Source organism: Haemaphysalis longicornis, unplaced genomic scaffold (assembly GCF_048455015.1).
Source record: "Haemaphysalis longicornis isolate Haplotype H1 unplaced genomic scaffold, Haemaphysalis longicornis Haplotype H1 scaffold_2, whole genome shotgun sequence".
Classification (NCBI taxonomy): Eukaryota; Metazoa; Arthropoda; class Arachnida; order Ixodida; family Ixodidae; genus Haemaphysalis; species Haemaphysalis longicornis.
Genome location: NW_027526295.1, coordinates 164,027,967 through 164,040,803, shown reverse-complemented (window position 1 = coordinate 164,040,803; position 12,837 = coordinate 164,027,967). Strand labels below are relative to the sequence as shown.

At 50.4% G+C, this 12,837-nt stretch overlaps 1 protein-coding gene across 2 annotated transcripts in view; it reads left to right on the top strand.

Annotated features, from left to right (window-relative positions):
- The first annotated feature begins 1,062 nt into the window (after window positions 1-1,062).
- The window catches only part of LOC144169424 (uncharacterized), a 122,936-nt gene continuing 111,161 nt past the window's right edge, over window positions 1,063-12,837 (top strand). The window contains exon 1 of one of the 2 annotated variants that reach the window (XM_077698559.1): window positions 1,063-2,561. The gene's annotated coding sequence lies outside the window, so the exon portion shown is untranslated. Of the gene's footprint in view, window positions 2,562-9,761; window positions 9,919-12,837 lie in introns of those variants that run through there. The other variant, XM_077698560.1, reaches the window with a different exon arrangement.

The following is a 12,837-nucleotide window of genomic DNA, read 5'->3' as shown; positions in this document are numbered from 1 at the left end:
TTATTCTCTCTTTCATTACCTGACAGACTTACTTCTTGATGTGTCTCATGTGTGATGTGTCTTGTCGGAAATAAACCACGTATTTTTCTGTGCCTTTGATATCTAACCCCCTTCCTCGGTGAGCCCGTGGCTTGCACGGTATGAAATATTCTTCACCAGCCCTAACTTCGCGATTTGCAATGACATTAAAGGCGCCTGTCACAAACGTTTCGCGGAGGTATGACGAACAAGAACCATTGCAGAAGTCAACGCTTCTGCTAAAGATTTAATTGCAGCCAGGGGTTTATACACCCCCCCCCCAACACCCCCCGGAAGGATTTAGACCCCCCCCCCCCAAGAAAAAAAAAAAAAACATTTCACAACAACGGACACCCCGCCCAGGGATTTATACACACCCCCTCGACAGGCCCCCAACGACCCCCCAAAATCGAAATTCTGGATAAACCTCTGAATTCGGCCGTGGCCCCATTTTCGAAAACGATAATGCTTCAAAGCCCCCTGTATGGGAAAGTACTGGCTTTCGCGCCTAACCCTGACTTAAAAAGAACTCTGAAACACTTCCGATAAGCGCTTTTACTGTTTCCTTCGCGTCTGGAATCACTGCGAAACCTTTAATTATCGCCAGCCCCGGGCAGCACTACGGGATTTGCTCTTCGCAGCAGATGCGCCTTCCGTTCCTGCTTTGATCTTGTGGCTTTCTTTATAAAGTGCCTATCGAATGCGCTTATTGATGCGACTGAAGGAAAGCCGGCAAGCTACACCGCTGTAATGCGTAATTCGAGCGGTCGAACAACGCCAAGATTGGGAAAAGGAGAACATTCTTTAGAGCAAGTTTCTAAGTTATCAGATAAGCATAGGGCAGCATATTTTTGGCAGAGCTACTCTGCGACTCCCTAATCTAAGCACTGGGTCTGTTGGTTGACTACGTTCTGGAAGCATTTAAAATTTTCGAAAAAAAGTTGAAAAAAGTGCTGCAGGGTCCGCTTAACCCTGAGGAATCAGCCCTGCTTTTGTTTTACATCGTGGCTGGTCGTGGTGCCTCGGTCGGAATATTTCGTGAGTTTAGAATTTTGCCCGGTTCAGTGCAAATGCTTACCCACCCCTGATCTAACAAAACACTGTACGCGTGCCCCGCACTGTGGCAGTTGTAGTTGAAAAGAAAAGAGCAGCAGCGAACAAAGAGAGCTATAAAATGTCGTGGAAAGAAAGAGAGGACCTTTAGCGAACGGTGATGGTCGCACGTTCTTATTCATCTTTTTCCCCCCTACTCTTGGCAAAAGCAACTCTGGCCCAGGGAACCGAGCGTGGAGGAGGCACGCGCGAAAGACGACCGCCGTTCCCGTGGTAAAGAAGAATAACGGCAGCGGAGAGCGGGTGAGCGTACACACACACACACACCGCGTGCGCGCCGCGGGTGAAGGGGAACGACCACCAGCGAAAATAGGCTAACTCGAGAAAGTCGGTCCGGCCACCGCTGCTGAACCCGCGGCGGCGAGCGCGAAAAGCGGAGAAGGGAAAAGGGCGCCGGCGTCGGCTCCTCCGGCCGCGTTTTCTTCATTCCGTCTCGGCCGTCGAATGAAAGTCCCCTCCTCATTGCCGGTCGTGCACGCGCCGCTGGCCGCGCCGCTGACGCCTCGCACCTCGCCGCGCACCGGACCGCTCGCCCGCAGCGAGCGAACTTCGTGCGTCGTCGCTAGAGCCTGAACAAGAGGGCCACCCTTCGACCCGACCGCTAGCCTGGAGGGCGCCCTACTCCGCTTGCCCGTGGGTGCGCGTGTGCTAGTGTCTGTGCCACTCGACCACTGTGAACGGCTCCGCCAAGCTCCGGACACCGGACTGAGCCCCAGGCCCTTACCAAGAAGCAGCCCTACGCACGTGCTTCGAGGCGGTCACTGACCGGTCGGTCGCGGGAACCACCGCAGCGACGGCGAAGTCGACGCGTGTGATTACTAGGTGGCTCGTGCGCTAAAACACTGGTGTTTGTGCGAACATCGTCGCCTGATTGCGGCTCTGGTATACGGCCGGACAGATACTGCTACCTCGTTCCTCGCTAAACGCTCATTTGCGGGCACCGGCGATCGGCCAAAAGTGCAGATAGGCTTCCTGTGACAGGCGGCAACCGTGTACTGTCAACGGGTTACGCGGCAAAGCGGGCTCGACAAACAACGTCGCTGCGCTGATACGAGCGGCAAGCGGATCGCAGGAAACGGCTGCACGTGCGGCTGTCACCGCATGAAAGATTGATCGACGAGCCCAGTCGATGACAGTCAGATAGCACGCCTGCAACCCGGACGGAAAAAAGGCCACGAGCACGTGCAATTTGACGGACTGTTGGCAATATTCCCAGAGTTGCTTGGACCGTCCGTTCGGCGTCGACGTCTTCAGCGGCGTAAACGGACGACTCGGCGTCGCTGGCTGCCGGATTTGGAGCCGAACCAAAGCGCCGTCCGGCGACCCTCTCCCCCTCTTCGTCTGTACGGAAGGATCGAGGTCTGATTGCGTCCAAAATTCAAAGCAACAGTAATGCGGTCGGCCTCCAAGCATAACCTCCGGCAGTACGGGTAAGCGTTTCTAATGTTTGTCCCGCGCCTTCAGCCTCCTTTCCCGTAAATTGCCTACCCCCTGATTATCCCCGCTTTCCTGCCCGACAAAGTGCGCCCCTGTCGGTGTTTCCTGCCCGCCTCCTCCGCTGCCCACGGTGTTCTGCACGTCAGTGCCGGCTTTCAGCGAAATTACCGGCTTCTTTTCTTGTTCGCCACACACCCATGAAAAAACCGCAATTGTGGGCGTCGCTCCGTTTAGAAACCGCGCAGTATTTCTTTGTTTACAAATTGACTGGTTGAATAAATATAAACGAGAAATTTTGAGCATTATGCTGCAGGTTTTCTTAGAAAGAGCGAGTTAAGATACAAGCGAGGAAACGGTTTTTCTTGCTTTCGATGCACCGCCCATTGGCACCACGGCCCCATTTCCTGTGGCGGGTGTTCGTTTTATCTTCGGTGTGACAAGACCATGTCACGAGAAAAGGTATATCCTGGCTGGAATTTTAAGTTGTGTGTGTTTCAAAAATGTCAATTTCGTGTCCGTTTTGAAGACGTGACATATATGTAGTGGCAGTTGCGAGGCATTCAACGCTTCGAAGATATGCATTTGGGCTATGAAGCGCGCCGTAGTGGAGGGCTCCGGATTAATTTTGACCACTTGGTCATCCTGAACGTGCACCTAAATTTCGACGGAAGGGTGGTTTTCTTTTTCGCCTCCATCAGAAAAGCAGCCACTGCGGCCGGGATCGAACCCACGTCCTTGGGCTCAGCAGCACAAGCCACCGCGGCGAGTTGCTATCAGTCAGTCAGAGCGCGCTCGAAGTAGACACTTTGAAACGGGCATGAAATGGACGAAATTCATAATTCCGCCCCTGAAGCGTACGTTGCTGGATCCACCCATGTTCATGGCAGAGACTACAAAGCGCTTCTTCGTTGACACGTGATCCGTAGTATGCATCTCAGCATTTTTCTTTTTTTGACCAAATCTTGTTTTCGTTGTTTTCTGCACGCTTGGTGTTGCAAGAGGCCAATTAGTACCGAGGCCAGCGAACGAGAGGGCGTGAAATGGGGCCGGGAACCTTCGCGAAAAACTGCGGCCACGGAAATTTGAGCATTGCAGAAACGCGCGCCCCATATGCCGCAATTGTGGCGACCCGAGAGCCACCAATTACGGACACCCCGCTCTCGCGCGTAACTCCCTTCTTCCATAGTCATGATGAGGTAATGGTTATTGCGTCTTCACCACATCGCGGGGGTGTATGGTCCCAGCGAAGGCGTAAGTGCAGGTCAGAGAGCCAGGGAGAAATCGTGTTGTCCACGTAAATCGTCGCGACTATAGGCACGCTTGCATTATTCTCGTGTATTTTGCCACGTCTTGTGGACGGGTCTCTTTGGACCCGTCTGGCCTCGAGTTAGAGCCGGCTTAAGTGCTGTGCGTGGTACAGCATCCCGCAGCATAAGCTTCAAGCTTTCGGACACACATGTGCGTGCGTCGACAAACTTAGATTACAAAGTTTATAAAATTTCCGCAAGTTTAACAGATGACACGTAGGTTAAGCGAAATATTTTGTTTTGAAGTTTAATGCGCTGAAAAAAATGCAGGAACTTCTGAGTGCGGATTGTTAGATAAATACGCAAGCCACTCTGTTCCACACCCAGCCCTCTTAAAGATGGCTTCACAACTATACACAGATGCGTTGCTTGGAAGACATTGTAGGTGCCATGTAACCAGTCGCATATCAAAATAGAAAGACCCTAGGCCCTTTTAATTATATACGTCCATTAGACCCCGTGTATCCCTCTAGATTGCTATAAATCAAGCACATCTGAAGTCAGCTTAACTGCGAATTTCAAGTGCATTGAGGGGAAGGTGTTTTTAGGGGAAATACAAGAAGGCTGATATCAAAGCGTGATAACAAAAGGTCCTTTATCGAATGCCTCCTTAAGTTCATATGCATCCAGATGGAGCACTATACATAGGGCCTTTTAGATGTCGGCTTAACTACTATGCATAAATGTGCTGCTGGCAAGGCATTATTTAGGGCCAATATAAGGATCCTGATGTCGAAGTATGAAGGCCCTAAGGTCTCCATTCCTACGAAGCACTATACACTGAGCCTTCAAATTCTGCTATACTGTACATAAACGCACTGCTAAAAATACACATTTAAAGGCAGCATAAGTAGTATTAGGACTGCAAAGTGGAGCGGCCTTAGCGCCTTCAATTAATAAAATTTTCGTATGCAGCAAAAGTAATTACACATCAAGCGTAACAGCCGGGCCTCCTTGTTGAGCACACGTAGAAATGTTTCCGCATTAAGAAAAATCAGTAGAGTCAGCCAGTTGAAGAAAAACTCCCAGGGGGGAGTCAGTCTGTGCAACAACAACAACAAAAAAAACGGATACACAACTGAAATACAGCCAAACGGCTACCAGGAGGTCATTATCAGGCAGGTTCGCAGTTGAAGAAAAACTTATAGTCCTGCTCCATGGCTCGAACTCAGACCACCACCCGCATAGCATGGTCTCTCTGCTGTCTAACCGTTTGTAGTACAAGAGAAGAGCGAATTAATCGAGGGACAGGTGTTGTCCGACCAGTTTAAGGGAGTCCCCCAGGTGGAGTAAGTTTCTGCAAATGAAACGTTGACATCTACGGTGAAATGCAGTCGTGTGGCTATTTAAGCTAAAGCTCTACAACTTTATCAGAATACTTAGTAGCCAAAAAATTCTCCCCGGTCAACTTTTTCTCTATCGCAACCTGTCGTGGCAAGTCAAGCATGACGATAGCGGTCACGCCGCCTTCGGAAATCTACTCGGGCCCTTTTTCAATGCTTCGTGGAGACCCGTTACTTTTACCGTTGCGTTGTCTTGGGTGCGTGACCCGTTGCGCTAATTTATTCCGCGCTGTCCAACGGACCTTGTGAGTTGCCTTACAGTGGCCTGCCTCACATCGGGAATCCTTTTGGAAACCGTTGCGCTACCATACATGGTTCGGTCGCGAATTCTTTAGAGGAGGAGGAAGACAAACATCTTTATTGTTGACGAAATTTGCATGGAGACTTCAGGAGATGGAGCCCTCAGTACAGCACCCCATATGCCTTGCCAGCGGCTACAGCCCACAGCTGAAGCTGGTCGGACAGGCACGAACTGGGCAGGGCGCGCTTCCAGAGCTCGGGAGAGTTGAAAGGAATCGGTGCGGATATTGGGTGGGAGGGGCATCCATCAACAATGTGGAACAGGGTACCGTCCGCTTCACAGAAGAGGCAGCTAGGGGGGTATTTTGTGCGGAGCATGTGTTAGCCATTGCGGGCTGCCCATCCCGCCTAGAAAAAAGTATTGCTTACGCTGCCGTTGAAAGACCTCAAGTACTACTTCCACCTAACTAGCTAATATACAGAACCATATTAGATTAACTGCAAAACAGTTTCCCGTGCGTCTCTTGTGTTCAGTATAATAAATCCCTTTTCTGTAAATTTGCGAAGTGATGAGAGGAATTGTATTTCTACGCACATAATTTTGTTTCGTAAGCGTCGCAGTTTAAAACCAAGTCAATGTTGTGTACAGTTCTCGCCTTTATCTTCGTTAGCTTCAGGCCCGCGCAGGACCCGACGCATTGACGGGATAGTAACTCGCTGAAGGTGGGATACGACTTCATAGATTGCTCGCATGCATTGCCGCGGCGCTTGACACAATCCCAGGGTATACATTTCGGCGCCTCGCGCACGCTCGCCGTTTGTTTTAACGCGCAGTGTAGAGTGGTTTCTTCCCACATGCACGGGCCCTCCTCCCTCGTGTATCAAGCACGCGTAGGCGGGCTGAGCACGCGTGTGCGTTTACACGGCACCATTCCTCGGCATTTTCCCCTGGGGCGGTTGGTTTCCCCGGGAAGGCCCTGGCAAGCCGCCACTGGGCTGCGTTGCTCCATTTGTCACATCGGTGGGAGGTCATTTGTATTGTTGCCGCCTCGCAGAAATGCAAGCTAAGGTGCGTGACCTACATGCACCCGCTTATCGGGTTGTAGCGGATCGCGCGCCCTTGGGAGAATGACGCGAAAAATTTGTTAGCCCTAATTGATTAGATGTACGAGGGAAACACTAGACGCCAGTTGCCCTTATAGACTGCACACGGTATGCGGGCAGTTTGGGCTTACTTTATTTTCAGTATCGAGGTAGCTGTTTTAGAGTGAGTGAATCGCGGGCCCTCTGGAATGCGCATGCTTGCCGCAGGGTCGTTTTCGGCTACTAAGAGCCAGAAACTATTGTTCCAAATTGGTGAAATACGTTAACTTAAAAGACGGAAATTTTTAAATTATCTCGTGCATACCTTTCTAGAAAGTTAATATGAGGTCTGTTTCATCGTGATTTATGGGTCGATGTTTTGGAGAAACAAGTGTTGATTATGCTATTATGTATTTTTTATTTATCTGTGGTCGTAGCAGAGCGGAGGGGGTACATATTTACGGAGAGCAGTACAAGAACAACAAAATGAAGATGCGGCAACAGCAGTAGTGCAGGTTCAAATGACACCTTGTAATACGGGGCTAATAATGTAGTACCGAACTGCGCGATTTCGGATGCCAGTGATTCGTCCACGAAGTTGGTCCCAGAAGTTGATCTGCGAAAGGTGAAAGAATGGAAGCAGATTTTGGTTAAGCACGCCTTGGGACCTACTTCGTGCAGGCGATTAATGTGGGCGAAAAAAATGAAGGGGCGAAAATAAGGGTTCATTTAAGTTAACCATATATGTCTGCTAATTCAACAATGTCAAATTGATGCTGTTGGTGTTTATACCATATATAGCTTAACTAAGAATGCGGCATGTACGCATGCTTGAATGCGCATCTATGTACAAGCGAGCACAGAGAACCGTTCCCTCTCCCTCTGTTTATTAGCCTTTTTTTTTTTCAAGTTAGAACTTCCGACTACGCCAGCTATCAGCAATGTTGAGGAACGTTTTACATCACCTTCATTTATGCTATCATCACGATACGGCGCTTGCGTATACGCGATATTGCGTATACACGACACAAGTCTCCAGTTGCTTGTCATGTTTGTTAAACAAAATTTCAAACTTGAATGCTCAAATTGCAGGAATAACGTAACACGGGGTAAATGGAAGATATTTTTATGATTTGCCATTGCGTCAACACTCCTCCAAAGCGTGTTTGAGAGTTCGTTTCAAAATTACGCAAATTATCTAACATATCTTTAATCCCGATTCGCGTTCCTTTAGAGATAACCGTCAACCATTTGGCAACAGTACATGCCTACGCGTTAAAACTGCGCCCTGAAGGGAGATGGCGAATTCCAAGAAAAAAGAACGCCATAAAAAAGGAGGTTAACGCATTGCGCTTATCGTGATTACAAATTCGCGAAAGTACAGGAGACATTTGCGGGCACGCGTGAGGTGCTGAGAAGGCGAGGTGTTATGATTACAGCAACTCTGAAAGGAGAAACCATAGCGTGCTGCACAATAAAAAGAAGTCAGGAATTTTTGCCTCTTGCGAAGATGGTTACCTAAGTCGCGGTGCTTTGTGCTTCGCCACTCGCTTTTTTTTTTTGCCTGACCAATATATCTTCGCGTCTCACGCTCTCGTCGTGACCTCGTTGTTCTCATTTCTCTTTCTCTTCCATTTTCTTCGTCTTTTCTTAGAGAAAGGCGTTACGAAGAGCGTGTCAATAGAATAAATTAATTGGAGATTCATTCGTGGATCTTTAAGAAAGCGGGAGCATTTCATCCACCTTTGTCGAGAACTTGATGCTCGGCCCGATGCGCGCGCCTTGCTACGGCTTCAAAAGACCAACGGGGAGTTTCTCGAACGCCCCTCGCACACCGCGCCAAACGCGCTTACCGCTTTAACCGCCTCTGCGGTCACGTTTGCTCACCTTAGCCGCGGAATCGACAGCTTGTCGCGCCATCTGCTGCCTACCAGTAGCGGCATTTCGTCGCAGTCTTTCGCCGCCGGGACTGTATGCAGGGCGCCTGCAAGCAGTGGCGGGACCACGTGCTCTAGGCAGGTGCAGTTGCCGAGACGCGCTGCCACTCGTCTCCATGGCAACGACACTCTCCACTCTCGAACGCAGCTCTCTTCACGCGCTCTCTCCAATCTATCGTTTCGTGCTCCTCTGTCACTCCCTCTGTTACAGAAAGACGCTGACCGATGCGGATCGACGCGAAAATTTTGCGACATGCCCAATCTATTGCTCACGCAATAAAAATGACGCCTGAAGACGCGTGAGGCAACCAATGTCTGCAGGATCGAGACGAGGCCATCGGCGATAAAGAAGTCAGAGCGAGCATCCTTATCATCCGAGCGATTTTGTACACCGGTCCTCGCTCGGCAACTTGGGTTTTCCTCCGTCCCGACGGTCGCGCGTTACACCGAGTGCCCTGAAATAAAAAGATCGCTCGCCTGATGCGGGACACGATATGTGTGGGAGCGAAAGAGGTCGTCCGCGCAGTACTCTCCTCGGCCAGCAGCAGCAGCAGCCTCCGATAAACGAAAACCTCCCCGGTTCGCTTACACATGTTCGCGATCAAAACGGGAAAGAAGGCTCGCGCTGGGTAAGCGAGAGCAGGGGAGCGAGGACAGCGGAAAGGGGTACGGCCGTAATGCAGGGATGAAGAGAGGCGAGGAAAGTTGGAGAGGCTGCTCTCCAAGTTCAGTCCGGGGGAGAGGGCGCGAGAAGCCGGTAGACGCTGCCAAAGGAGAGCGGTTGGGGAAAGGGGCTATAGAATTGAACGGGGGGAAAGTGGTCGGAGGAGAAAGTCTCCGCGACCGGATCGGATAGAATCGCTCGAATTTTGTTTTTTTTTCCGCAGCTCCTTTCTGGCTCCCTGCGCCTCTCCTCTTACCTAATCCGCCAGTTCCGACACAATTAGGGGGCGAACTGAGCAGTGCGGGCTTTTCAGTGCTGCCGCCGGAGCGGATGTTCACGCGCGCGCGCGGCTACAAGCGGAAGAAAGGCGGTCCGATGCGGCGCGTCCTCCCCATCCCCACGCCGCCCGTGTTAACGGAGAACGTGTTTGCTGCTGGTGCCGTTAGCGCGCAAAATTCTCACGCCTAATCTCCGGAACTGTCGGCGATGCATTGTTGGTGAATCGGAAAAGAGCGTCTGAGTGGAGGCACGCTGTGTGCCATGCTTGGTGACGTTTTTGCACGTCGGATTGACGATTGCCGGATGTGGTAGTGGTCTATTGCCGTGCTCCTCGTCGAATGTGGTGCGCTCCCGTGTCGGTGGATTACCCGCCGCCGCAGTCAACGACGTTCGTGCCGGCGCCAATGCCTGCGATGGCGTAAGAAATTGGATTTTGCCCCCAACGCTTTCCCCGTGATTCCTTCTGAGGTCCACCGCGACTTCTTTCCTCTTCTGAGGTGAGCCGAAGTGATATTTTTGAAGCGCGCCCTACTTATATTTCGATGTGCATAGAAGAATCACTTCGCTCTTACCTTTTCTGAGGAAGCCGGAGGTGGTGGACTACAGAGCCGACTTGTTCTGACCTATATACTGACGAGACGTGCGCTAATCCGCCGTGCTGGCTCAGTTGTCTGTGTTCTGCGGATGAGCGTAATGACGTATAATTGCGCTTGCCTTTGTGTCGTTCCCGGTGGTCACGGTCGGTTTGTAGGGCTCCGCAACCACATGTGGCGCCCAATGTGGGGCCACACGTGAGGGCAAGGAACGACAATAAGTCAAGAGCGTCTATACGTTGGTGCGCCCGTGCACTAAAACAGTTCACGGTCCAGTCGTGAACTGTCTCAGTGCCTCGCCATGGAGCATCGCTCGGTCAGTACCGCGTGCCTGTCCGTGACGGTCTCTCAGTAAAAAAAGACGAAATCGACTAAAAAATTGGGTTCGAATGTATTTCTATGAGGAGATACGGGTGCCGTTGGTTTGATATGTCACGATTACAGGTCCCTTCGAACATCTAAAGCAACTTACTCGCAAGTCTGACATAAAACAATAAAAAAATGTTATCACGCATTTTTTAACCCAGCAGCTCCAGGGCGCTGAATAAACGGATGAACCCCCTTATTTCTCTCCGGTTTAACATGCATAGCTTTACAAGTTGACTGACAGCTAGCTGGGATTTTTGTAAGTGGAGATGCGCGATAAAACCAACCGCTGATGGTACGTGCGAAACGCTATCCAGTCGCCAAAATTTTATCTGTCGGGTCTATACAATGCATAAAGTTGCTGAAGGTTGCATTATAGCGCCTTTTGTTGGCAACAACGTGCAGCTTCACTGGCGACGTACGGACACCGTCAAGCTTAACTAACACGAACACCGTAATTTTAACTTTTTTTTCATTAACGGAACTTCGTCACGAGCAAAGGCTGCTGTAGATAACGCAAGTGTGGAAAATCTACTTTCTCGACGTACGGATGTTTTAGCCATATGACGTGTGACTTAGAGGCTGAAAAAAAAAAAAAACGCTCTCGTGTTTCAGTAACTATGACGACGATTTTATGTGGGTGACAGGGTTAAACTAGCGAGAGATTGTAATGCCCGGAAGTAAACAACTCTATAAATATCGTACACGAATCATGTGGTTGTAACCTGGGTGCAATAATTACGGTTACTGCAACACGTTACGCTCGTCGGCCTAACGTCTTTTGACAAGTATGATATCCTCACATTTAAAATTCTCAGGGCTTCACTTTTTCTACGACGTGACTCTCGGTTATCCACAACTCGCGGATACCCCAAAGTTTACTTACCTTTTAGGAGAGAGCGCCCGTAGGAAAACTGGACAGCAATCATGCCATCCGCTGTCACCACTGCTTTCTTCGCGCGCGTATGTAAAGAAAAAAAAAACACGTTCTGGTTTACCGTCAGCTGGCTACCTACTCGCGGGATTTTTTCACGCAGCATGAAGCGCGAAGTAAGTCAAAAAGAAGAGGAAGGCAGCCATTAATTTCGCAATCCTCAAAGTGCAGTGAAATGCTTTGGCGGGCGTTAACTGGGCTCAACGACGGCCGTCCGTCGACGTTCTGTGCTGTGCATATCGGGTTTTAAGTTGCATAATGATCTGAAGTGTCTCTCCAGTGGTGCGGCCAGATGTGTGTGCAACAGCGAACTACTGAAAGAGCATACGACAGTATATACACACTTCTTGGTGTTTCGACTCTACATAAAAAAAAAAAGAAAAATTCGCTGAAGGGTTGTTCGGTTATGACTGTAGAAAGGGGGGAGGGGAATGGGGGAAGGGGGAGGGAGGTGACGTTCAAGCTTACTTTAGAGATAAAAAAACAGTCGTTAGCACGATGGCAGTTTGGCTACGTTCGGAACCACGCTGTTGTATTCTGAGCTCACCGCGTGGTTTAAAATGTCGTCACTCGCGTAACGAGTGCGTATTCGGTTGCGAATGTGCTGTCTAAACATGATTACACCTGCCAGTTCGGGTGGCCATGAACGATGCTTCCAGTTTCACTTTTGACTGTGATGATCTATTTGTTTGTAGTTTACTATATTCAACCTGTAGGCAGAACGTTTTCGTGTAGGCAAAATGGAATATGCGGAGAAAATGCACCAGGCCGCACAAAGTTAAAGCGGGAAGATTACGAGGCTTCTGGGAGGCAACGCTCGCGCCTACGAAGATGACGGAACAAACAGGGGGCGGCGAAATAACAAATCTCGCGCTAGCGAAGCAGCAGCCGTCCGAGGGGGCTGCTTGATCAACCGGAAAGCTGAAACGTCAGTGAGGCAAGAACGGCCGTACTTCTTTCGCTGGCTTGCATATATATACCCCCGTATATATATGGCGCGAGGCCTCGGAAAAGCGCTCGAGGGGAGCTGGACGCATCGGAACCGGCACCAGCGATGGAGCGCGACCGTTCTTCTTCCGAGCACGCGATGTGTGTGCGGTAAATACAATGCACGCCGCGGACTCTCGCGCAGGACGACGAGACGTAGGGGCCACTTTGGGCTGGGACAGGGAACAAGCATATTTTTTTTTTCTCGCAAACGCCTCGGCGCCGTGGCGAAATGATTGGGCTGCAGCTGCAGTGTATACTATTTCGGGGGCCCTTCGTAGGGCTACGGATGTTATTTGATAAATGCCCGCGCGCCGCTGCTGTAAGAGGAAGAGGATGCCGGGCGAGGAAAAAGTGAGTGCGGCCGCTCGCATTGTTTGGAAGCGACCGGGAAACAAGGTCGCCCCTGCGCACGATGCATCCGCGACGAGGATTCACACGCTCATCTTCAGCGCATTGCATGCATCCCTTTCCCTGGGGGCGGAGAGGGTGCGACTTGTTATTGAGGATGCTTTTATAATGGTACATAGACCAGA